Raw genomic sequence first — 25,767 nt, forward strand, 5'->3', positions numbered from 1 at the left:
TGTTGTCTTCCCCATTAAAATGTAAGCTCTGTGAAGGCAGGGACCATGATTTTACTTTCTTTACTTTTCCCATCTCTCATTTAATACAGCACCTGGTGTGTATATATATATATATATATACACACACACACACATACACACAGAGGAAGTGTTTAATAAATGCTTGCTGTTGTTGAAGATGATATACAAGATACATAGTGAACTGGTTCAAATACATAAGAGCCATTCCTCAATATATATGGTCAAATGACACAAACAGGCAATTCTCAAAGGAAGAAATTTAAACTATCAATGACCATGTGAAAAAATGTTCCAAATAACTTAACAGACATGAATGTTAAAATAACATTGTTTCCATCTCACACTTATCCTAACTGCCAAAGATGAGAAAAAAGTACAGTGGTAATTATTACAGAAAATATGGTAGCACAGACACATGACTTTTTAAATTTTATATTTTTAATACTCTCAACTTACTGTGCTATTTGTTTTTTAACATTACAAACATTTATAGATTATTCTTACTTTGTGAGAGATCTCTAGTAATAAAGTAAAACAGTTAAGTAACTAACAATACTGTAAGCTCGTGTAATAGTTCGCGAAATCTTTCACATCTGTAGCACCTCCTACTCTCTACTTTTATTTTTCATATTTTATTTTTTCCAAATTGAATGTAAAAACAATTTTAACACTTTTTTTAAAAAACTGAGCTCCAAATTCTCTTTCTTCCCTCCGTGAGACAATAAGCAATTTGACATAGATTATTTATGTGTAATCATACCAAACATATTTCTCTGTTAGTCATGTTGCAAAAGAAAACACAGACCAAAAAACAAAAACAAAAAATAAAGTGAAAAATAGTATGCTTTGATCTGCATTCAGACTCTACCAGCCCTTTCTCTGAATGTGGATAGCATTTTTCATCATGCGTCCTTTGGAATTGTCCTGGATCGTTGTACTGCTGAGAATAGCTAGGTCATTCACAGTTGATCATCATATAATGTTGCTGTTACTATGTACAATGTTCTTCTCTGCTCATTTCACTCTGCATCAGTTCATGTAAGTCCAGGTTTTTCTGAAATCATCCTGCTTGTCATTTCTTATAACACAACAATATTCCATTACAATCATATACCACAATTTGTTCAGCCATTCCAATTGATGGGCATCCCCTCAATCTCCAATTCTTTGCTACCACAAAAAGAGCCGCTATAAATATTGTTGTACAAATAGGTCCTTTTCCCTTATTTAAAAAACCTCTTTGAGATACAGACCTAGTAGTGGTTATTGCTGGGTATGCAAAGTTTTATAGCACTTTGGGCACAGTTCCAAATTGCTTTCCAGAATGGTTGGATCAGTCCACCCTCTTTTTAAAAAAATTAACAGAAATCTCTTTCCCCTCTACCCCAGCGCAAACAAAACAAAACAAAATTTCCTGTAACAGATACACATACTCAACCAAAACAAATTCCCCAAAAGGCTACATAACCAAAAGTTTGTCTCATTTCATAACTTAAATCTATCATCTCTCTGTAATAGATAATACGCTTCATTCTTAATCCTCTGGAATCATAAATAGTCATGGTATTGATCACAGCTATTATGGCTTTGATAGCTGTATGATTTTACAGGTGTTGTTTTATCAATTGTTCTTTTGCTTCTGCTCATTTCATTCTTCAGTTTATAAACATCTTCAATATTGTTAATTTTTAAAATATTAATTACCATATAAATTGTTTCTGTTTCTGCTCCCTTCACTCAACATCATTTCATATAAGTCTTTCCATATCTTTTCAAAATATCTTTGGGGTCAGCTAGGTAGAGCAATCAATAGAGCTTCTAGAGTCAGGAAGACCTGAACTCAAATCCTGCCTCATATACTTACTGGCTGTGTGACTCAGGGCAAGTCACTTAACCTATGCTTCAATTCCTTCATCTATAAAGTGGGGATAATAATAGCACCTATGTCCCAGGGTTGTTGTGAGGATCAAACAAGATAATTATAAATCACTTAGCACAGTGCCTGGCATATAGTAAGTGCTATACCAATGTCAGCTACTACAGTTATCCCTTCCACATTGTAACTTTCCCCACTGCAGTTTCAATACATTGCAGGTCTGCATAAGAAATTAAATGGGAATTTGGGGGGAGTTTTGTGGAAGCCACAGATGACAAGCAAAGACCAGCATATAACACAGAAAAAGTTGAGAAGCTCAGAAATGCATTAAAAAAATATATATACATATATATAGGATTGTATAACATCAATATATGTTATCTTTTAACGCCATAATAATTCAGACTTCTCCGGTACAAAGGGAAGACTAAGAAATTTTACACAGATTTTCTAGATTGCGAAGGTGCCACACCCATAAACCCAGCAATGTGGAAGGAATACTGTATTATCATTTATCTAATTTCCTCATTTTAAAAAAAATTTTGGTGAGACAATTGGGGTTAAATGACTTGCCCAGGGTCATACAACTCGTAAGCGTAAAGTGCCTAAGTCTGGATTTGAACTCGGGTCCTCCTGACTCCAAGACTGGAGCTCTATCCACTACACCACTAACACCCTCCTCATTTCTTATAACATAATAACATCCCATCACATTTATATACCATAACTTATTCAGCCATTTTACACTGTTGGACATCCTCCTAATTTCCAATTTTTTGTCATCACAAAAAGATGCTATAAATTTTGTACATAAATGATTTTCCCCCCTCTTCTTTGATATACATTATTCAATAACTTTTTGTATATAATTCCGAATTGCTTTCTAGAATGGTTATTTACATTCAGAAGTCTTAAGTAACAGAGAAGCAATTGTGCCTCTTTCCCCACAGCCCCTACATTTATCGTTTCCTTTTTCGGTCATCTTTGTCACTCTGATGTGTGTGAGGTAGGATCTCAGAATTGCTCTAATTTGCATTTCTCTAATTAGTAGTGATTTGAAAATTTTTTCCTCTGGCTAAAATAACTAAAAATAACCTGGGTTTCTTCCCTTGAGAATTATCTACTCATATCTTTAGAGCGTTTATCATTTGGGGAATGGTTCTTTTATTTATAAATTTGAATCAGTTTCTTATATAGCTCATAAATGAGATCTTTTATCTGAGACTCAATGCAAAGATGTTCTCCCTGTTACTTGTTTCCTGAACACTGAATAAAGAGCTAGGCTTCAAATTAGGAAGACCTGAGTTCAAATTCAGCCTCAGACACTTAACTAGCTGTGTAATCCTGGTCAAGTCACTTAACCTCTGTTTGCCTCAGTTTCCTCAACTGTAAAATGAGGCTAATAATAACACCTTCCTCCTAGAGTTGTTGTGAGGATCAAATGAGAAAATAATTGTAAATGTAACATAGTGCCTGGCATATGGTAAGCTCTATATAAATATTAACTATTATTATTCATCTTAGCTTTATTAGATTTATATAAATTTTTTAAAATTTTGTATAACTAAAATTATGCATTTTATCTCAGTTAATAAACATATATTAAGCACCTACTATGTGCTAAGTGCTAAGGAACAAAGAAAGGCAAAAGACAGTTCCTGCCCTTGAGGAGGTCACAATCTAACGGGAGAGACAACATGCAAATAGATATATACAAACAAGCTATATACAGGAAATAATCCACAGAGGGAAGGCACTAGAATTAAACGGGACTGGGAAAGGCTTCCTGTAAAAAGTGGGATTTTAGCTGGGACTTGAGGCTAAGGAAGTCACAAGACAGAGATAAAGAAAAGTAAAGAAAGATGAAATGTCTTGTTCTAAAGGCAGCTAGATGGTGTAGTGGACAGAGCACTAGCCTGGAACGAGGAAGACCTGAGATCAAATGCAGCCACAGACACTTACTAGCCCTGTGACCCTGGACAAGTCACTTAATTTGCCTCAGTTTCCAACTTCTGTTTGCCTCAGTTTCCTCATCTGTAAAATGGACATAATAATAGCACCTGCCTTCCAGGGTGGTTGTGAGGCTCAAACAAGACAGTAATTGTAAAGGGCTTACACAGAGCCTGGCACATAGTAAGCAACATATAAATGTTAGCTTTTACAACATTATTATTACTATTGTTTGAAGAACAGCAAGGAGGTCAGTGTCACTAGATCAAAAGAGTTGGGGGAAGGGATGCATTGAGAAGGGAGTTTAAGGTATAATAAGACAAGAAATGTGGGAAGGGGGGTTGGGATATAGGGGCTTTGAACATCAAAAAGAGAATAAGTTAAAAGGAACCACTAGAGTTATTGGAGTGCGAGGAGGTGGTATGAACAGAGCTTCGATGATCCTCTATTTCTTGTCTGGTGTTGAATTTTTCTTCTATCCATTAATCTGATGTGTAATTTTCCTACTGTTTCTCTAATTTGTTTAAGATGTGACTAGGTAAAGTGTTGGTCTAAATCTAATTTCTTCAGTCTTACTACCCAATTTTCCCAATAGTTTTTTGTCAAATAGTGAGTTTCTAAGTAGCTGGGGCCTTTGTATTTATCAATTCCTAGAGTATTAGATATATTTGCTTCAGTATATTTTATACCTAACCTATTCCACTGATTCTTAAGTACAAATTGTTTTAATAATAACTGTTCTGTAGTACAGAATAAAACCTAGCACTGAAAGATCCCCTTCATTCCCATTTATTTTCATTATTTCTCTTGAGATTCTTGACCTTTTTTTCCTCTATATGAAACTTATTTTTTCTAGTTGTTTAAAGTAATCCTTTGGGCGTTTTATTGGTATGGCATTAAATAAGTAAATTAATTTAGTATTGTAATACTGTCATTTTAAAAATTACTTAGGTCCATTTATTACAGGGTTTTATTGGTACTATACAGAAATGCTGGTGTGGCAAAGAATTAGAAACTGAGAAGATGTTCATCAATTGGGAAATGGCTGAACAAGCTTTGGCATATGACTGCGATGGAGTTCTAGTGTGCTATAAGAAATGATGAGGGGAATGGTTTCAGAAAAAAGATGGCAAGTCCTATGTGAACTGATTCAAAGTGAAGAGAGAAGAACCAAGAGATTATCATACATGCTAACAGCAATGTTATAATAACCAACTCTGAAAGACTTGGCTACTCTAATAAGTGATCCAAGACAATTCCAAAAGACTCAGGATTTTAAAAAATGCTATCCACCTCCAGAGAAACAACTGATGAACTCTGAGTCCAAAGTGAAGTATAATTTTCTCACTTTATTTTTTGTGCGTGATACAACTAACAGAAATATGTTTTGCATGATTTCACATGTATAATTGTATATGTATATTGTTTGCCTTTCTAGCAGGTGAAAGAGAGAGAGAATATAGAATTTAAAAATTTTAAAAGAATGCTACAAATAAATACATATTTTTGGAGAGGGAGAAAAAAAGAATTGTCTTTACCCCATTCTCTCTCTCTCTCTCTCTCTCTCTCTCTCTCTCACACACACACACACACACACACACACACACACACAATGCTGGTGATTTTTGAGGATTTCTCTTATATCCTGCAAGTTTGATATCTTTTTTATATTAAATTTTTAGTGGATTCTTTAAGTACACTATCATAGTACCTGTAAATCTGTGATGCTGATGACTGCTAACTGATCAAGGTGGTAGCTGCTGAAGGTTGTGGTGTCTATGGCCATTCCTTAAAATAAGACAACAATGAAGTTTCTTGCATCACTTGACTCTTCCTTTCCTTTGACCACTTGGAGGCCATTGTAGGGTTATTAAGTGGCCTAATTTCAATACTGCTGTGTGAGGCCCAAAGAGAGGGAGAGAGATGGGAACTGCCAGTAGGTGGAAATCAGAACACACACAACATTTATTGATTAAAGTTCATATAGACACAATTAATGGTGCCCCAAAACAATTAACACAAAATGTGACAGAGACAATGTGAGCACATGCTGTTGGAGTAACTACACCCACAGTAATTGCACCTTGCTCAACACAAAGTGTCACAAACCTTCGATTTGTTAAAAAAAAAAAATTTTTTTTAAAGTAATATCTATGAAGCATTAAAATGAAGCACAATAAAACAAGGTATGCCTGTATTGGGAATGTTCATGGTTGTCAGCGTCTGTCAAGTTCAGAATAACAACAAATTAAAATAAAGAAAACCTGGAGACCTTAAGAAATAACTAACTAAATCAATAAAAATTGTGGCACAGCAGGTCAAAAAGCTTAGGCTTCATTAATTTAGTTACAGTACAAGGGAGGTAATTATATGGCTGTACTCCGTCCTGGTCACATGGCATGTGGAATACTCTGTCCAGTTCATTCATGTCATGCCCAATAGCTTCGAGAATATCCCAAGGAAGATACAAGAGATTACGAAAGGAGAAGGCAGCAATCAAATGATTCAGCTTTCAAACCTTGGAGATTAGAAGAATAGTAACAGAAACAGGGAAGTCTTTAGAAAGCATGCTGGTTTATGAGAAAAGAAAATGGATTTTATTTTAGACAAAATGAATTTAAAGTAATAGTAGAAAATTGAAATGGAATGACAATTAGATCGTAAATTCCATAAACATAGCAATTACCTCTTAACCATCTAATATTAGGTAATAAAAATAATATTTGTATTAGCTATCATAGCTCTAACACAATAAGTGCTCAATAAATCCCAGTTGAATAGAATAGAAATATCCAATACGGTAGGAAGTTGAAGATGGGAATAGAACTCAGCAGAGAGAACTGAGCTACAGATGTAGATGCAAAATTTGTACCATATTTGGTACAATGGCCCACTCAGAAGCTGAGGCCACATCAGAACTCAAGTCGACCTCACTCCAGGCCCAACACTCCATCCATTGCACCACTAAGCACTAATAAGCGAGTGACTGAATCTTCCTGGGCCTCCATTTCTTCATCCATAAAATATAAGGATTGGACAAGATTATTTCTCCAGTCCCTTATAAGCTTCTATGATTCTTTCCCCTACTTCTCAGGCTGTTTCTGTCTGAAATTCTTCCTCTTGCCAAAAACCAGGAATATCCAATCACTTACAACTCTCCAGAGCTTCCTCACACTCTACCTCCAATATGATTTAAAGTCAGAAGGCACCTTAGAACATATTTAAACTAGGGGTGGGGAACCTGTAGCCTCAAGGCCACAAGTGGCCTTCTATGTCCTTGGGTGTGGCCTTTTGACTGAGACCACGTTTTACAGAACAAATCTTTTTATTAAGGGGATCTGTTCTGTGATGTTTGCTTTCAAAGGGCCACACCTGAGGACCTAGAGGGCCACATTGTGGCCTCCAGGCTGCAGGTTCCCCACCCCTACCCTAGACCAATCACCTCATTTTACAAATAAATTTCACAAACTGAGACAAAGTGAGGATAAGCGAACTCCTCAAGTGACACAGGTACTAACTAGCAGAACCAGAATTTAAACCCAAGTCTTCTCACTTCAAATGTAGCATTTTTCCCACTACGCCATGCTGCAGCTCTCCATCTTACCTCATTCCCAAAACAGGTTCTCTGCTTCAGTCAGGCAATAATGCTCACCGCTCCCCAACATGGCTTGCTCATTACTACATCTAAGATTTGCCACTATCTTAAATCTAAATATGTTCCTGACCAAACTCACCTATTCTGACGGAATCTTCCCTAATTCTGCCACTTAACTAACCACTGTACCCAACTGGCAAATATTTGGGTACCTACCCTGTGCACTAGGTACTATAAGAGAAATTAAGATGAATAAACATTTGGTTTGTGCCTTAAGGAAGGAATCTACAGTTTAAGGAGATATGCAAGGCCAAGATTCAATTCAAATACCACTTTCAGCAGGAAGCCCTTTCTGGTCTCCCTAGCTACTATGACCTTCCTCTCTAAGGTTACTTTCTGTTTACTCTGCATCTTGTACATACAGATTGCCCCCCCCCATTATAACAAGCTCCTTAAAGGTGGAAAATGCTTTTTCTTTTTGCCCTCAGAAATTAGCATAAGGTTTTTGCATAGAGCAAAGCACTTCATAAATTCTTGTCACTTGATTGATTACAATGATGCAGGGACCTGAAACAGTTATTACAGAAAAAGGAGGCCCTGATTCCAAGCCAGGAACCATTAAGTGGTTCTCTCTTCCCATCCTCTCAAACTGCTGGTTATCATCCTCTGAGCCTGCAGTCTCCCTGCATGAGTCAATTTATTTTCTAATCTTGCAGCTTTCATATAAAAGGCTCTTTATGTGATTAATGATGACAGGTTGGGCAGCCATGAAGATAAGTGGACTCCCCTACTAATTACTGCCAAGGCAGGGGAGGCATCCTCAGCCTTGGACTGCAGACAGAAAGGGCCAAAAACCCCTAAAGAGGGGCAATTCCAAAATTGGGAGCATCTGTTGAGAATGAAGTGTCCTGAGGGAGAGAGTGGGAGGAATAGAGAAAAAAAATAAGGAAGAGGAAACCAAGTCCACTGAGGATACACGCCCTTTGGATTCTCTCCTCACCCATCATCTCCCTGGCTCCTCCTCACAAGGATGTTTGCGAGGATAAAGAAAGACCACAGATAGAAAGTACTTTCAAAAATAAAAAACATAATGCAGATGCTAGGCATTATGATGCTTATTATATTAAGTGGATTCCCATCCTCTGCCAGGTTTCTATCTCGGCTCCTCCAATTGTGATGTCAGGGTGTGTGCACAACTCAAAGCACACAAATGAAACTCAGAAAACATTTCAATCACCAGCACAGGAAGTGAAATAATCCAGAGATTCAACGATGAACTCTAGAGTGACCTAAGCATTTCTCAATTCAATATAACAAACATTAAAGGCCTACTATGTATAAAGCACTTATGCATGGGTCAGATACAAAGTTTACATAAGACAGTCCCAGTGCCTTCATGAAACTGACAGTCTAATAGGGAAATGTAACAAATAACTATAATACACAGAATAATAGGTGTTTAAAAGTACCACATGGGGCAGCTAGGTGGCACAGTGAATAGAGCTCCAGCCTTGGAGTCAGGAGGACTTGAATTCAAATGTGAACTCAGACACTTGACACTTACTAGATGTGTGACCCTGGGCAAGTCACTTAACCCCAACTGTCTCACCAAAAAGAAAAACAAAAAGTACCACGTACCAGCCACGGTGAAGGATTCAGGGAAGGCTTCTTAAAAGAGGTGGCATGACCATGGGAAAGAAATACAGGCTGTGGAATCAGAGGGCTTAGGTTCAAATCCTGTCTCTACCCCTCATCTTGGACAAGTCACACTTCTCTGATCCAATTTTCTCATTTGCAAAGGGAGGCAGTTGGACCAGATGATTGCTACAGTCCCTTCCAACTCTAGATTCTATAATCACAAAAGATAAATAAGAATTCAAAAAGGGAAACAGAGGGGAGAGGAATAGGCAAAAAGATGAACAAAAGCAAAGAAGCAACAAGAAAAGATAGGAAAGGTATAGGAACCAGGGTAGTGTAATCTGACTCAAGTGAAAGAATGGAGGGAGCCAGGGAGAAAAGAAGGGTATGAAGTAAAGGTAAAAAGGCAGAGTGGTGCAGATTATAGAAGTCCTTGAAAGTCTGGCAAATGAGTATGAACTGGGGAAACACTGAAGATTTTCTTTTTTAAACAAAGTCATGACATGGCCAGAACTATACGTAAGGAATATTATCCTGATAGTAGCATAAAGAATGGGAGACTAAAGGCACAAAGAGGACTCTATGGCAAGGCCTCTACTAAGTGGTCCAGGCAGTGGAAATAGCAAAGAGAAGATAGATTCAACAGATGTGGCAGTAACAGAATTGAAAAGACTTGGGTAATTATTTGGACATGAGAAATGAGGGTAAAGAAAGAGTCAAAGATAACATCGAGTTTTGAAAGAGTAGAGTGAGTACTCCTGAAACAAACAGTAAAATAAGAAGCAGCAGATACAAGAGTAAAGATAAACTCAACTGGGGACATCTGGAGTTTTGAGGTGCCAAGCAGGACATCCATATAGAATTGGTACTGTAGGAAGTTGGAGATTTGGGCATGGAAAATAATGCCAACAGACATGCCAGCCCTTTCCATGTCATCTTCACAGAGATATATCAGTTATGCACTTGCCTCTACTCTTCTTGAGAATTTTAGAAATATTTGGTAGTATTTTTTTCTCTGTCTTCTTCTCCATTTTTCCTCCATCTCTCTTTCCTTATTTCCTGAACACAATTCTTTCACCCTTATTTCCTCTGAAGGGAAAGCACTTGTTGGAAGTTAATATGCACAGGGGGCCCCCAGGTAACAGAATCCTTGGTGCCAACAACAAGAACAGCAGAGACATAACCAAAGGAGGAAAACAAAACTGAGAGTACCAGAAGTTGCCTGGATGACCGGTCCTGGGAAGATGGGAAGACAGAAACAGGACAAAGAAGTCTGAGTCACCATTATTTTCTCAGCCTAAGGAACATAGGGTTACAAAGTAATCTGTGGAAACATAAGGGGCAGCTAGGTGGTGCAGTGCATAGAGCACTGGCCCGGGATTCAGGAGTACCTGAGTTCAAAAGTGGACTCGGACACATAACACCTACTAGCTGTGTGATCCGGGGCAAGTCACTTAACCCCACTACCTAACCCCACCCCCCAAAAAAAGAAGCATAACTATGAGACTTAATGGACATCAGTAGCAAACTGCAGGACAGCGGGCTGAGCCAACACTATCTCTATCCTGGGTCTTCCCACAACATTCCCACCAAGCTTTGAATATTGTCCCTCTACTTAGAAACCATAGTAAAGGGGTAAAACTCTAAACAGACATTCAGTGGTTAACAACAGCAACTATGGAAAGGTAAATGAAACAGGAAAGTAATGAAAGAGGAGATACGGAATGCAAAAGATATAAAAATGTAAATAAATATAGCATAAAATGGATGATAGGATTCAGAACTGGAAGGGTCCTTGAGAGGTCATTCAAGTGAAACTCTTTCATTCTGTAAAGGAGGAAACTGAAATCTAGAGATGGTTAAGTGACTTGCCTAAATTCACTTAAGTAATCAGCGGCAAATACAGGGTTTAAATCCTCAGCCTCCAAATCTAATGTTCTTTCCAGGATTTCACAAAGGTAATTGCTAAGAGGTTACAATAAACAAAAGAGCAATCAGAACCAAGACTTCACAAGCATCAGTTTCACAAGCAGGTGAATTCTGGGTCATAATTGGGGTAGAAGGGATACAAATAAATTAGCTGGGGAAGAGGGACTGGGTAATTCTGCCACTTAACTAACCACTGTACCCAACTGGCAAATATTTGGGTACCTACCCTGTGGTAAGGCATTGTACTAGGTACTATGAGAGAGGTTAAGATGAATAAGATTTGGTTTGTGCCTTAAGGAAGGAATCTACAGTTTAAGGAGATATGCAAGGCCAAGATTCAATTCAAACACCACTTTCAGCAGGAAGCCCTTCCTGGTCTCCCTAGCTACTATGACCTTCCTCTCTAAGGTTACTTTCTGTCTATTCTGCATCTTGTACCTGTTTACTATAGATTGCTCCCTCCCCATTATAACTAAGCTCCTTAAAGGTGGGGACTGCTTTTTCTTTTTGTTCTCAGAAATCAGCACAATGTTTTTCCATATAGCAAACCACTTCATAAATTCTTGTTGTTTGATTGATTACAATGATGCAGCTCCTAAAAAGAGCCTTACTTTTTCTATGTGTATCCCCAGTGTTTTATACATATTAAGCACTTAAATTGTTGAAAACTAAAAATAATTAATTTTTTAAAAAAAGAAAGAGGGAGTGCTTTTAGAAAACCAAGGGAAGACCTATATGAGCTGAAGCAAAGTGATGCCTGAAGAACAGAGATTTCATTATACATTATAATGATGTTGTAATGATGATCAACTGTGAAAGACTTAGCTATACTCTGAACAATAAATGAACTACAACAAAAAAAATATTAAGCACTTAATACGAGCTTTTTCATGCATTTATTCAATAGCACTTCTTCCAAGTAGCACTTAGCTCACACTCAAGAATTCCCAACCCTTCCAATCATTATTGAACCAGATTCCTGGCCATTTGTATAAAGTTCAAAGTCAGAGTTCTCCTCTGGGACAATGTTGAAAATTTAAGACTATTTATGTGACCTTGGGCAAATAACTTACCTTCTCTGGGACTCAGTTTCCTAATCTGTAAAGTTAGGTGACTAGATGGCTTCTAATCTCCCTTTCAGCTCTAAAACTATGATCCATCCTATAATTCCAAGAAGGACTTGCCTCACAAGGCAACATCAGACAAATGAGAATAAAACCTATAAAATTTGACTTTGGGCTTTTATTAGTCTCTTGTTAACTCTTCCATGTGGACACCACTCTGGCTAAACAATTGAATCCCTAATTCCTTCATGAAATTTGCTCATTGTTTGAACTTCTTACCAGTAACTCTTCTCTTTCTTCTAATTTATATCCCATCCCTTCCTATATTCAAAAATGGACTCAAATAAACTCCCCAAGAATATCATTTATACATTCAGTCTGCACTGCACTGATCTGAAGGCACATTTAAGTCCTCTTCCTACATTTCAAAGGACCCCTAAGAGAAGATGCAAAAATCAAAAGTATGGACTCTTTATGCTTCTCCCTTCCTTAGTCTCTCTACTGCCTCCCCACCCCAAATGTGTTTAATACATAATGACTAAAAATTAGAGTTATCAGAAGAGCAGACTTGTTGAGGATATAGACTGGGCCTACCAGTATAAAGAAAACAGTAAAAACAGGAGAACAAAGGGCCAGTTAAAAGGAACTTGGAGATCTTGCTCCATGTGGAAGAAAGGGGAACCTATGGTCAGATTCAAAACTCCCTAAATCAGAATTAAGTAATCCTGTTTTACTCAATTCTAACATGGGGAGTTTTGAATCTGACCAAAGAAGAAAAGCAAAAAGACAAATTCTCTATTGATGACATTGAGCTAGGCCTAGTTTAGATGGACATAAGATTACAAATTAAAAGTCAAAAGGGACTTTAGAGATTATGTAAAATTTTGGTCTTATTTTAGAGAGGAGGAAACTCAGATAGAGAAAAAATGTTTTGCCCAAGGTCACATCCTTAGCAACACAGCCCATATTTGAACCCAAGCTTTCTCACTTGAAAGTGTGCTCTTTTCATGGCTACACCACAAAGATGTGATGTTGTTCATTCCCTTCATGCCCAGCCCAGCCCTCTCTCAGAGCCTGAAATTCTCATAATGCAGAATTTTGCCAAGAGTGTGGCTGCAGGGTGGAGTGAATTGCAGTAGTATGGGTACTAGCCTTAGGCTGTATGCTAACGTTTTTTAACAATTAATAAGTCGGAGGGTTTTTTCTAGGCCCTTAGTTGCTCCAGTTAAATACACCCAACTCAAAAGGTTGAGCTAAATAAAAACCCTCTGGCCACACTGGCTCAGAAACTACCAGGCCTGGTCCTAGTCCCACCATTCTACTAGTGCTCTGGGGTCTACTGGTTCAGAGACTAAAGAACCAGCTGAAAACAAAAGCAATCCCATGTTTTAAGATATTAAAGGATTCTTGAAAGGAGATGTGGGAGACCTGAGAAAACCTTAGCTGGGATGATCTCTGAAACCAATTTCAGGAGGGAAGAACTCAGATGTTCTGGAAGCTCTGGGCTTCTGCCCCTTGAGCACAGAAGCCTGCGGGATAGATAGGCTACCTGTGGGCAAGCTATAGAGACTGAGCTAAAAGACAAAGCTCTCATCCTCAAGAACTTTATATACAAAGAAGAATCATAAGTAGCCATCTTCAATTTTAAAAGCATTCATTAAGCATCTAAACATTCCTAGATACAAAAAGAGACGAATAAGACAAAGTCTCTGACTTCAGCAAACTCATAATCTAGTTGGGAAGATGAAATGAGAACACAAATTATAGTAACTCATATTTCTATAGTAGCCTCAGATTTGCAAAGTGCTTACTCCCAAAAGCCCTGTCCGGTGAGGTCAATCCTGCAAATATTATCCTCACTTTTACTCCTCAAGTTAAGTGACTTGCTCAGGGTCACAAAGCTACAAAAAACAGGAGTTAGAATACGATCAGTTTAGAATTTTTTTGGGGGGGCTAGGCAATGGGGTTAAGTGACTTGCCCAGGATCACACAGCTAGTAAGTGTTATGTGTCTGAGGTCACATTTGACCTCAGGTCCTCCTGAATCCAGGGCCAATGCTCTATTCATGCGCCACCTAGCTGCCCCAGAATATGATCAGTTTAAAAGAAATGTAAAAACAAAAATCGTTCTATAAGAGACCACAGAAAGGAGGGTGTTTCTGACTGGAGGACAGAGTGGCACCTAGCACTTAGTATGTGAGCCTAGCCATACCTCAAGAAATCATAAAAGAAAACTGTCAGATTTTTTAGAATCAGCAAAGTAGAAATAGAAGGAATCTATCAGGCCCCTCCTAAAAGAAATTCCAAAATGAAAACTCTCAGGAACATTATACCCAAACTCCAGAATTTCAAGGTTATATATTACAAGCAGCCTGAAAGAAAAGTACCAAGCAGACAAAATAATTGCCACCACTATAAAGATGCAGAGAGCCTGGGATATAGACTTATAGCCAGGAATAACTTACCCAACAAAACTGTATAATTCTACAGGAGAATGGACCTTTAATGAAATTGAGGACTTCCAAATGTTCCTGATAAAAAGACCAGAGATTCCTAGAAACACTGAAGTGCAAACACAGGAGTCAAGAGAAATATGAGTAAACAAGCATAAAGGACGAAACGAGTATAAATTGTTTACATTCTAATATGGGAAAATGATTCATGCGTCCTCTCTGAACTCTATCATCATCAGGGTTAATAAAGCAAGTCTGACTGACAGAGGGCCTGGGGATAGTTCTGTTATGTCCTGATGATCTTAAAAGAATAATGGAAAAGGAAGAGGGAAAGGAATATGCTAGGAAGGGAAAGGGAAGAGGAAAGATTAGAAAAATTATTTCACATAATGGGAAGGAGGAAGTCTATACAAACAAAGAGGAAGCAAATGGGAGGGAGAGGAGGAGGGATTAACACTTAAACCTTACTCTCATCTGAACTAGTAATGGGAGAAAGAAAATGCACAAAGAGAGAAGAAACAGGAGAGAAAGGGAAGAAGGGAAAATAAAGAGGGAAGACAGACTGAAGAAGGGAGTAATCCTAAGCATAACAAAATCTTAAGAATGTAAAAAAATATTTATAGAAGCTCTTTTTGTAGTGAGAAAGAATTAAAAAGGTGGAGGAGGGTGCCCATCAACTGGGGAATGGCTAAACAATTAATGTGATGAATGTGATAAAATACTAGTGTACTCTAAGAAATGAGGAAGAAGATGCCTGAGGAAAAAGAAACCTGGGAAGACTTAGATAAACTGACAGAGTAAAGTGAGCAAAACCAAGAGAACAAATACAATGACAACAATTTTGTAAAGACAGAACTTCAAAAGATTTAAGAACTCTGATCAGTGTAATAACCACCCATGATTCTAGAGGATTCATGATCAAATATTCTACCCCCTGATACAGATGAAAAACTCAAGAGTTCAGAATAAGACTTTTTTTTTTGGACATTAGTTTTACTTGAGTATACATGTTTGTGTCTAGGTTGTTTTTTTTTTCCTTTCTTCCCCAATTAGGGGAGGAGGAGGGAGAGAAGGTGGATTTTTTTTTCCCTTATTAAAAAAAAGTCTAATTGTGAAAAAAGGATAGGACAGGACAGGACAGGACAGGACAGGACAGGACAGGACAGGACAGGACAGGACAGGAAAGGAAAGGAAAGGAAAGGAAAGGAAAGGAAAGGAAAGGAAAGGAAAGGAAAGGAAAGGAAAGGAAAGGAAAGGAAAGGAAAGGAAAGGAAAGGAAAGGAAAGGAAAGGAAAGATAAAAAGCCCACCATAGTGCATATAGATTGTTTTGTAAACCTCAATGCTATTCTTACCTAGAAAGATTATGCTGGCAGCAACCTATCTTCATAGGATAGGCTAAAGAAGAGGGAGATTAACCAGTTAAGGAGGCTACTACAATAGTCTAGGCAAGAAATAAGGGTCTTGGGGCAGCTAGGTGGTGCAGTGAATAGAGCACTGGCCCTGGAGTCAGAAGGACCTGAGTTCAAATCCAGCTGCTGACACTTGACACTAGCTGTGTGATCCTAGGCAAGTTCACTGAACCCCAATTGCCAAGAAAGAAAGAAAAAAGAAAGAAAGAAAGAAAGAAAGGAAGGAAGGAAGGAAGGAAGGAAGGAAGGAAGGAAGGAAGGAAGGAAGGAAGGAAGAAAAAGGTATGAACTGGAATGAAAGGGTGGGGGTCAATCTAGATATATTTCAGAATCAGAATGAAATAGGATTTGGCAATTCATTGGATGTAGGAGATGAAGTAGTCAAAGACAACCCTGAGATTCTAGCCTTAGTAAGTGGGAGTTAGGTGGTACCATCAATAGAGATAGTAAAGTTAGGACATAAATAGTAGGTTTTTACAGAAACTCAGGATCATAGATTTAGAGCCTTAAAGGGAGCTTAGAAGTCATCTAAGGTCCTTTGACTCTTTTTACAGATGAGAAAATTGAGGCTCAAGGGTCACACAAGTAGTAAGAAGATGAGCCAGGATTCGAATCCAGGTCCCCTACAGTCCAGATTCTCAGCATTCTTCCCACTCTACCACATTGCCTCCTATAATGAATTCAGTTTTGGACATGCCAAGCTATCTAGGTAGGGATAGCCAACAGATATTTGGAAATGCAAGTCTGGAGCTTCAGTGAAAGATGGGGGGCTGAGGAGGAAAATAGTGATTTTCAGAAGTCCTACGAACAGAGGCAGACTGGCCGCTAGGTGGTACAGTAGACAGAATGCCAGGACTGGAGTCAGGAAGATACATTTTCATGACTTCAAATCTGCTCTCAGACACTTACTAGCTGTGTGACACTGGGAGCAAGTCATTTAACCTCTGTTTGCCTCAGTTTCCTTATCTGTAAAATGACTGAGAGAAGAAAATGGCAAACCAGTATCTATGCCAAGAAAACTCCAATATGGGATTAAGAAGAATCAGACACAACTGAACAATAACAAAGGAGGTAATGATAGTGGTCACCATGGAGGTAGTGGTGTTGCTGCTGCTGCTAGTAGTAGTAGTAGTAGTAGTAGTAGTAGTAGTAGTAGTAGTAGTAGAAGAAGATATAGTAATGGTGCATTAAGGTTTGCAAAGCACTTCACATCATCTCATTTGACAGTTGGGGATGAGATGAGAGTACAGAAATGATAATAAGGCCTTTGGGACAACAACATTTAGAAGATGAGAGAAGAAAGAGGAATCTGGAAGAAGAAATCAGAAGTGGAAACAAGTTGATAGTGTGGCACTCCAGTGAGTAGTTAACAACCTATCCTCTAAAGACCCCAACCAAGGTAGGCGGTGGACAGTACATATTATTGTCCCACAAATGGAGGGATACTAACTACCAAAACTCCTTAAAGAAGAAGAGGCTTAGGTAATCCAAAATGTGCATAATTACCTCTGGAATAAATTATGATTTACTCAGATAAATTTTTTAAGCTACAGCAACTCTCTAAAATCATACAGTAAGTAGGTCATCTAATAAATGCAGTTATGTATGATCTGTACTGGTGGAATAAGTACTCCCACTGATAAAAATCATAGATCCTTGAAATATAAAATAAATGCTATTGAAATCAGTCTTCATGTCTGCATTCCCTGGGCACATGTCAGCTAGGCAGTAAAGGAATTGTCAGGTATTAAATATCTGCAACAAATTTATTTATCAAAAAAGGTTTAACTCAACAAACCATGATTGAGATAAGAGAGGTGAATATATAATAATAATTATGAAGATCAGCACTGATTTTTCAATCACTTGAACTCTGGGAAAGTAATGTCTCTCACTCATCCTCACAGGCCCCAGTTAAGTAGGATTATTCTCTCTCTGTTACATACAGAGTTAGGAAAATTCAACTCAGACTCCCAAACCTAAATGATCCAGGCATTTTCAGAGTTCAATTAGCTCAAATGGGGAGAACTATTGATGGTACTGACACCAAATCTGTGGGTTCAATTTTCACATAGGCTAGTAAGGATTGGGTGGTGACTATGTGGACGGCACAGAGCAACTCAAGCTGATGCCCAAATGAAAAGAATAAGATGCATCAACATTCTACATGAGGAACTGCATGTATTTTCCTAAACCCTGATCCCATCAAGAGGCTGATACCCTTGTAGCTTGTTTTGTCCTGTTCCCTAGGGCTTAGAGGTCCCACTGTTTCAGCCTCATAGAAGATCGCATTCACAAAGCTATTTACTCCACTCACTTCAGCCTTCTCACCCCAGAACAAGCGTCCTTTCTCTGAAGCAGCAGTTACTTGGAAGAAAGCCTCCAAAGGATCCTCAATCTGGAAGATGAATGAGGCCAGCCTAGGGCAAACAGAACAATGGAGGGATGGGCTCTTGATGAACCACCAAGGCTGGCAGAGGGCAGCCTAGAAGTCATGTCAGCAACTAAGAAATACTCTAAGCCTGAGGAAAATGTAAATAAGAAGCCTAGCAGAATCCCCTAAACACAGCTCTGTCTCTGAAGCTAAATGCTCTAAATGTTCGAACATCCAGTGAAACTAGAAGAAACACTTGGTATGAGCTCCTACCTACTACACTTGACAGTAACCTTCTCAAAATTCACCTCACTTAAAATTAGGAAACCATAAGTGTCAGAGAACCAAAGGCTTACAGACAGGAAAAAGTAATTAGGAAACATCCTCTGAATGAATGAATGAATGAGCCCCTTTAAGGCCCTAACTATCATACATGTCATCATAAAAGAAATGGTCAAATACGGAAATACCAGCCAGGGTAAATGGAGTAGTGTTTTTGTGTAGTAAAACAGCTATATTAACTGTTAAGACCTGGCAGTAAATTTAAAATGCTGGTCAATTTGGGCTTCAGCAGTACCACTGATTGAGTAAACATGCTGGCCAATGACATATAACTGCTCTTGTGATTTTAAGAAATAGACAGGTCAGTAGAGCTGCATGCAAGCTGATCAAAACCTTCATGAGCATCAGCTTGACACAGAGAACAGTAGAGACAGTAGCACATCTTTGTGTTTTGGTACCACAAGAAAGCAAGACACATTAGAAAAATCAGAAATATCAATATTCTACCCGTCGGAAAGGCATCATTCAATACAGTTAGTGCTGACCACTAAAGGGGGCAAAACAAAAGTACACATGAAGGTATGAGTGCATTTATCATGTGCCAATAATACACCATAATAAAAATGGAAATAGACCTTACCAGTTATAGGCAAGAGATAGCTTTTACAATACTTTTTGTCAACATCCAAATCTCCAAGTTACACAAGGTACTACCGATTAATGCTGGGCAGTCAAGAAATCCCTAAACCCAGACTAGATTAAGTAAGAGTGGAAACTGAGGATTTATTTAAATCTGAAGAGGGAAATGCTGAAGAACCTGAAGACATTAAAAATCTAAACATCACAAACTCCAGAAGTGCTACCTAAAAATGAAACAGATGTCAAAAATAATGCTAATGCCTCAAATGATTTTGAAGAAATGGGCATACTTAGAATGGAATTTCAAAAGCCTTTTTTTTTTGAGACCGAGTTTTGAATACAACTCATCAAACAAAACAATTTTAAAAAAGCATTTATCTGCTTTTCTCTGTTCATCATGAACAAATGCACCCTCCCACAACATTTCACTCAACAGCAAAAAGCATTTCAGGACATGCATAACATAATACATGCAATGACAATTGCCATGGTTAAGGAACACAGGAGGTGATGTGGAGCAGCCTGGGAATATTGCTATGGACAAACATCAAATATGACCATGATAGAAGTGGCTTGAGAAAAATTACTGCAGACCTGTGGAAAGACACTAGAAGATTAAATCATTATCTAGCAGCTAAGTGCAATACACAACCTGAATACCATATAAACCAATTAACAGAAGTATGTGGAACAGAATTTAGAAATAAAAAGTATAGAGGGGCAGTTAGGTGGCGCAGTGGATAGAGCACCCGCCCTGAAGTCAGGAGGACCTGCGCTCAAATCCGACCTCAGACCAAACACTTGATACTTACTAGCTGTGTGACCCTGGGCAAATTACTTAACCCCAACTGCCTAAAAAAAAAAAATTTAAAGAAAAAAGAAAAAAAGTTAAATAAATAAAAAGTATACCAGAAATTCCTGACACCCTTAATCAATAATTGAAAGAGAAAACCAAAAGGTTAAGGAGATACAAGGAGTTAAAGCAACACAAAAAAATTAAAAATAAAAAATTTACTACCAATCAAAAAGTATACTGTAGAGAAAGGATTATTGTCATAAACCCTTTTGGCAATAGTTTTATGAAACCCATGGACCCCTTATCAGAGAAATATTTTTAAATGCTTAATTAATATAAAACACAGGATTACAAAGAAAAACAAAGTTTACAAACTCCAAGTAAAGAATTTCTGCTACAGAGGCTTGAGAAGGAAATAAATTTGAAGAGACAGAAACTCCACCCCCCATTTCTACCAAAGAAGAGAAACCTGGAAAATTTACAGTTGTCCATATGGTTAAAGAAATTCAGCACAATGAAAACTCAAGGTAGATCAAATGTGAGGCAGAATACATGTTCATCATTAGTACAATGAAATGAAAGAAGAAGTTACATCAAAGCAGTTGAGAAACTACCTTCCCTGGAAAACTGGAAAGCAAAGAGGCCCAGGTAAGATCCATAATTATTACCTCAAACACTTCACATTAATGTACGAAGTACTAGTAAAAACTTTAGTACTTTCCTCTCAAACACTCCATTTTTCTTAACAAAAGTTTTATATATTTACTAATCCAAAATGAGTATGCCAAGGACCCTTTCAAATATAGACCAATTTTGTGTTTAACACATGTTACACAAAGCATTCGTAGCTTATACTGCTAAAAGCAATAAATAACAAACAAAAAAAACCAAAACCCTATCAATACTTAAGGGCAGCTAAGGGATATAGTGAATAGAGCGTCAAGTCTGGAGTCAAGACTCCTTGTCCTGATTTCAAATCTAGCTTCAGACATTTACTAACTGTGTGACCCTGGGCAAGTCACTTCACCCTGTTTGCTTCAGTTTCCTCTTTTGTAAAATGAGTTGGAGAAAGAAATGGCAAACCGCTTCAGTATCGCTGCCAAGGAAATCCCAAATGAATTCACAAAGAGTCAGATACAACTGAAGAGGGACAAAACAAATCAACACTTAAAAGAAGACAACCTACTGAGTAAAGAGTAAAAAGGTTGTGCTGAAAAGTCCCAGAAATATAAAAAAAACCTCACCAAACATCTGTGTGCAATAAAACTGACAATTTAGGGGCCGGAGCCAAGATGGTGGAGTGAAAGCAGTGACTTGCTTGAGCTCTCCCCCAAATCCCTCCAAATACTCATAAAAAATGGCTCTAAACAAATTCTGAAGCAGCAGAACCCACAAAAAGACAGAGTGAAACAAATTTCCAGCCCAAGACAAGCTGGATGATTGATCAGAAAGGTTTATCGCGTCGGGCTGGGAGCGCAGCGTGGGCGCGCAGGCCACAGCAAACCTGGAGCAGGCCTCAGAGGACTGAATCGCGGGCAGCTGTGGAGGTTTCCAGACTCCTCAATCCACAAATGCCAAAGACAACTTAGAAGGTCAGTGGGAAAAGTCTGTTTCTGTCGGTGGTCAGACAAGAAGGCGGGGGTTTCAGCGCCATTCCCCAAGAGTGTGGCCCTGGGGGGGCAGCTGCTTCCCGAGCTTCCAGCCCACAGACTGAGCGGGAATCCAGTGGCTGATCAGAGAGGGACTGCAGGGATCTCTTTGCCAGTGCTGAGGCAGGAATCTCTTGCTTTGCCCGTGTGTGGATCTGGGTCACAGTTCTGGGCGGCAGTGCTGGGGTGAGGAGGAACGCTGGCATGGTGGAGCTTGTAGTGGCTGTGGAGAGGAACCCCTCCTCACAGTTACAGGACAGAAAGGAATACTTGTGGTCACAGGCCAGGAAAGGAGTAAACACCTCGCCCCTTATCATACCACCTTGGAAGAACTGAAAATTTACAGGTCCCTACAAGTATCTCTGAAAACAGCTCACAAACCCCTGAAGCTTGGGACAGTACACTCTCCACATTGGAAGCAGACTCTTACCTTAACAAAGAGTTTAAAACTCAAGTAATTGGCTGGGATCATGAGCAAGCAGTGCAAAAAGAGTCAGACTATATTATCTTACTTTGGTGAAAAAGAAGATCAAAATATACAACCAGAAGAAGACAACAAAGTCAAAGCTCCTACATCCAAAGCCTCCAAGAAAAATATGAATCAGTCTCAGGCCTTGGAAGAGCTCAAAAGGGATTTTGACAAGCAAGTTAAGGGAAGTAGAGGAAAAACTGGGAAGAGAAATGAGAGTGATGCAAGAAAATCATGAAAAACAAGTCAACAGCTTGCTAAAGGAGACCCAAAAAAATACTGAAGAAAATAACACCTTAAAAAATAGCCTAACCCAAATGGCAAAAGAGGTCCAAAAAGCCAATGAGGAGAAAAATGCCCTAAAAAGAAAAATTGGCCAAATGGAAAAGGAAGTCCAAAAGATTACTGAAGAAAATACTTCCTTAAAAATTAGAATAGAGCAATTGGAAGATAGTGACTTTATGAGAAATCAAGACACTGTAAAACAAATCCAAAAGAATGAAAAATTAGAAAACAATGTGAAATATCTCATTGGAAAAACAACTGACCTGGAAAATAGATCCAGGAGAGAGAATTTAAAAATTATTGGACTATCTGAAAGCCATGATCAAAAAAAGAGCCTAGACATCATCTTTCAAGAAATTATCAAGGAAAACTGCCCTGATATATTAGAACCAGAGAGCAAAATAGAAATTGAAAGAATCCACAGATCTCCTCCTGAAAGAGATCCCCAAAGGAAAACTCCTAGGAATATTGTAGCCAAATTCCAGAGTTCCCAGGTCAAGGAGAAAATATTACAAGCTGCCAGAAGGAAACAATTCAAGTACTGTGGAAACACAATCAGGATAACACAAGATTTAGCAGCTTCTACATTAAAGGACCAGGGCATGGAATATAATATTCCGGAGGGCAAAGGAGATAGGATTACAACCAAGAATCACCTACCCAGCAAAACTGAGTATAATCCTTCAGGGGAAAAAATGGTCATTCAGTGAAATAGAGGACTTTCAAGCATTCCTGATGAAAAGACCAGAGCTAAACAGAAAATTTGACTTTCAAATACAGGACTCCAGTGGAACATGAAGAGGTAAACAGGAAAGAGAAATCATAAGAGACTTAGTAAGATTGAACTGTTTACATTCCTGCATGGAAAGATGATATTTGTAACTCATGAGAACTTTGTCAGTATTAGGGTAGTTGAAGGAAAAAAATTATATGTATGTATATATGGATAGATAGAGGGCACAGGGTGAGTTGAAGATTAAGGGGTCATATCTGGAGAATAAAATTAAGGGATGAGAGAGGATGATACTCGGAGAAGAAAGGGAGAGGTAGAATGGGGTAAATTATCTCACAAAAAGAAAAAACAAAAAAGTCTCTCACAGTGGAGGGGAAACGGGGAAGGTAAGAGGGAATGAGGGAATCTTATTCTCATAGGATTTGGCTTAAGGAGAGAATAACATACACATTCAATTGGGTATGGAAATCTGTCTTACCCTACAGGAAAATAAGGGGAGAAGGGGACAAGAGAGCAGGGGGTGATAGAGAGGAGGGCAGATTGGGAAAGAGGGTAATCAGAAGCAAATACTTCTGAGGAGGGACAGGGTGAAAAGAAAGAATAGAATAAATGGGAGGGCAGGATAGGATTAAGGGAAATAGAGTTAGTTTTTCACAACACAACTACTATGGAAGTGTTTTGCATAACTACACATGTATAACCTATATTGAATTGCTTGCCTTTTCAATGAGGGTGGGTGGGGAGGGAGGAAGGGAGAAAATTTGGAACTCAAAGTTTTAAAAACACATGTTTTTAAAAAAATATTTTCACATGTAACTGGGAAATAAATACAGGAAATGGGGTACAGAAGTCGATCCTGCTCTACAGGAAAATAGAAGGGGAAGGGGATAAAAGAAGGGAGGGGGGAGAGACAGAAGAGAAGGCAGACCAGGGGAAGGGGTATTCAGAATGCATGCCATCTTGGGGTGGGGGGTGGGGTGAGAAATTTGGAATTCAAAAACTTGTGAAAGTGAATATTGAAAACTAAAAATAAATAAATTTATATTTAAAAAACTGACAATTTAAATGAAATGGATGAATATTTTTTAAAAAATACAAATTGCCCAGATTAACAGAACAGGGAATAGAATACTTAAATAAGCCTACCTCAGAAAAAGAAATTAAACAATCCATAAATAAAGTCACAAAGAAAAAACTCGGGAACAGATGGATATACAAGTGAATACTACCAAACATTTAAAGAATAATTCATTCTAATACTACATAAACTGTTTTTTAAATAGGTAAAAAATTCTTTTTATGACACTGATATGGTCTTGCTATCTAAGCCAGGGACGAGCAAAAACTTAGAAAGAAAACTACAAACCAATTTCCCTAAGGAATACTGATGCAAAAAAATGTAAACAAAAATGTAAGCAAAGAGATCACAAATATCATACTATAACCAGGCCGGATTTATAACACGAATTCAGGGCTGGTTCGATATTTGGAAAAACATAAGCATAATTGGTCATATTAGTAACAAAAACAAAAATCATGATTATTTCAATAGATGCAGGAAAAAAAGTCTGACAAAATATAAAACTCATTCCTGTTAAAACCACTAGAGAGCATAGGAATAAATGGAGCTTTCCTTAAAATGATAAATGGCATCTATCTAAAACCAGGAGCTAACATCAACTATAATAGGACACACTAGAAGCCTTTCCAAAAAGATCAGAAGTATCACCATTACTATTCGATATTATGCTAGAAATCCTAGCTAGAGCAATAAACCATGAAAAGGAAATGAAAAGAGTAAGCATAGGCAAAGAGGAAACAAAACTATTACTTTCTGCAGATGATATGAATGTTTATTTTTTAAAACCCTAGAGAATCAACTAAAACTAATTGAAACAATTGTAACAACTTCAGCAAAATTGCAAATAGAAAATAAACCCACACAAATCATCAGCATTTCTATATATTACCAACAAAATCCAAGAGAGAAAAATTTCATTTCAATGTAACTATAAGGGGGCAGTTAGGTAGCGCAGTGGATAGAGCACCAGCCCTGGAATCAGGAAGACCTGAGTTCAAATCAGACCTCATCTGGGCAAGCCACTTAACCCCAATTGCCTCATATAAATAAACCAAAAGTAACTATAGACAGCATAAAATACTTAGAAGTCTACCTACCTGCTAAGACACACACAAGATCTTTAGGAACACAATTACAAAACAGTTTTGACACAAATACAGGCAGATCTAAACAACTGGGTGCTAAATGCTCATTGGTAGGCCACGCCAATAAAATAAAAATAACAATGCTACCTAAATTAATTTACTTATTCAGTGTCATACCAATCAAACTACGAAAGGACTACTTTACAGAGAAAAAATAAAAACAAAATTCATCTAGATCATCAAGGATAGCAAGGAGAAAAGGGGGGGGAGGAGAAAGGAGTCAAGCAGTACCTGATCTCAAACTGTACTACAAAGTAGTAATTGTCAAAACAATTTGGTACTAGATAAGGTATAAAAAAAAGTTGATAAGCAGAACAGATTAGGACTCAGGCCTGCACAAGGTACACAGTATCCTAATTAATACTTAAAGATCCTAGC

At 38.0% G+C, this 25,767-nt stretch overlaps 1 protein-coding gene across 1 annotated transcript in view; it reads right to left on the minus strand.

The window, feature by feature from the left end:
• Positions 1 to 25,767, minus strand: part of ARHGEF11 (Rho guanine nucleotide exchange factor 11) — a 153,633-nt gene that overhangs the window by 107,648 nt on the left and 20,218 nt on the right.

This window comes from Phascolarctos cinereus, unplaced genomic scaffold (assembly GCF_003287225.1).
Source record: "Phascolarctos cinereus isolate Bilbo 61053 unplaced genomic scaffold, phaCin_HiC Scaffold_5;HRSCAF=322, whole genome shotgun sequence".
NCBI classification, from domain to species: domain Eukaryota; kingdom Metazoa; phylum Chordata; class Mammalia; order Diprotodontia; family Phascolarctidae; genus Phascolarctos; species Phascolarctos cinereus.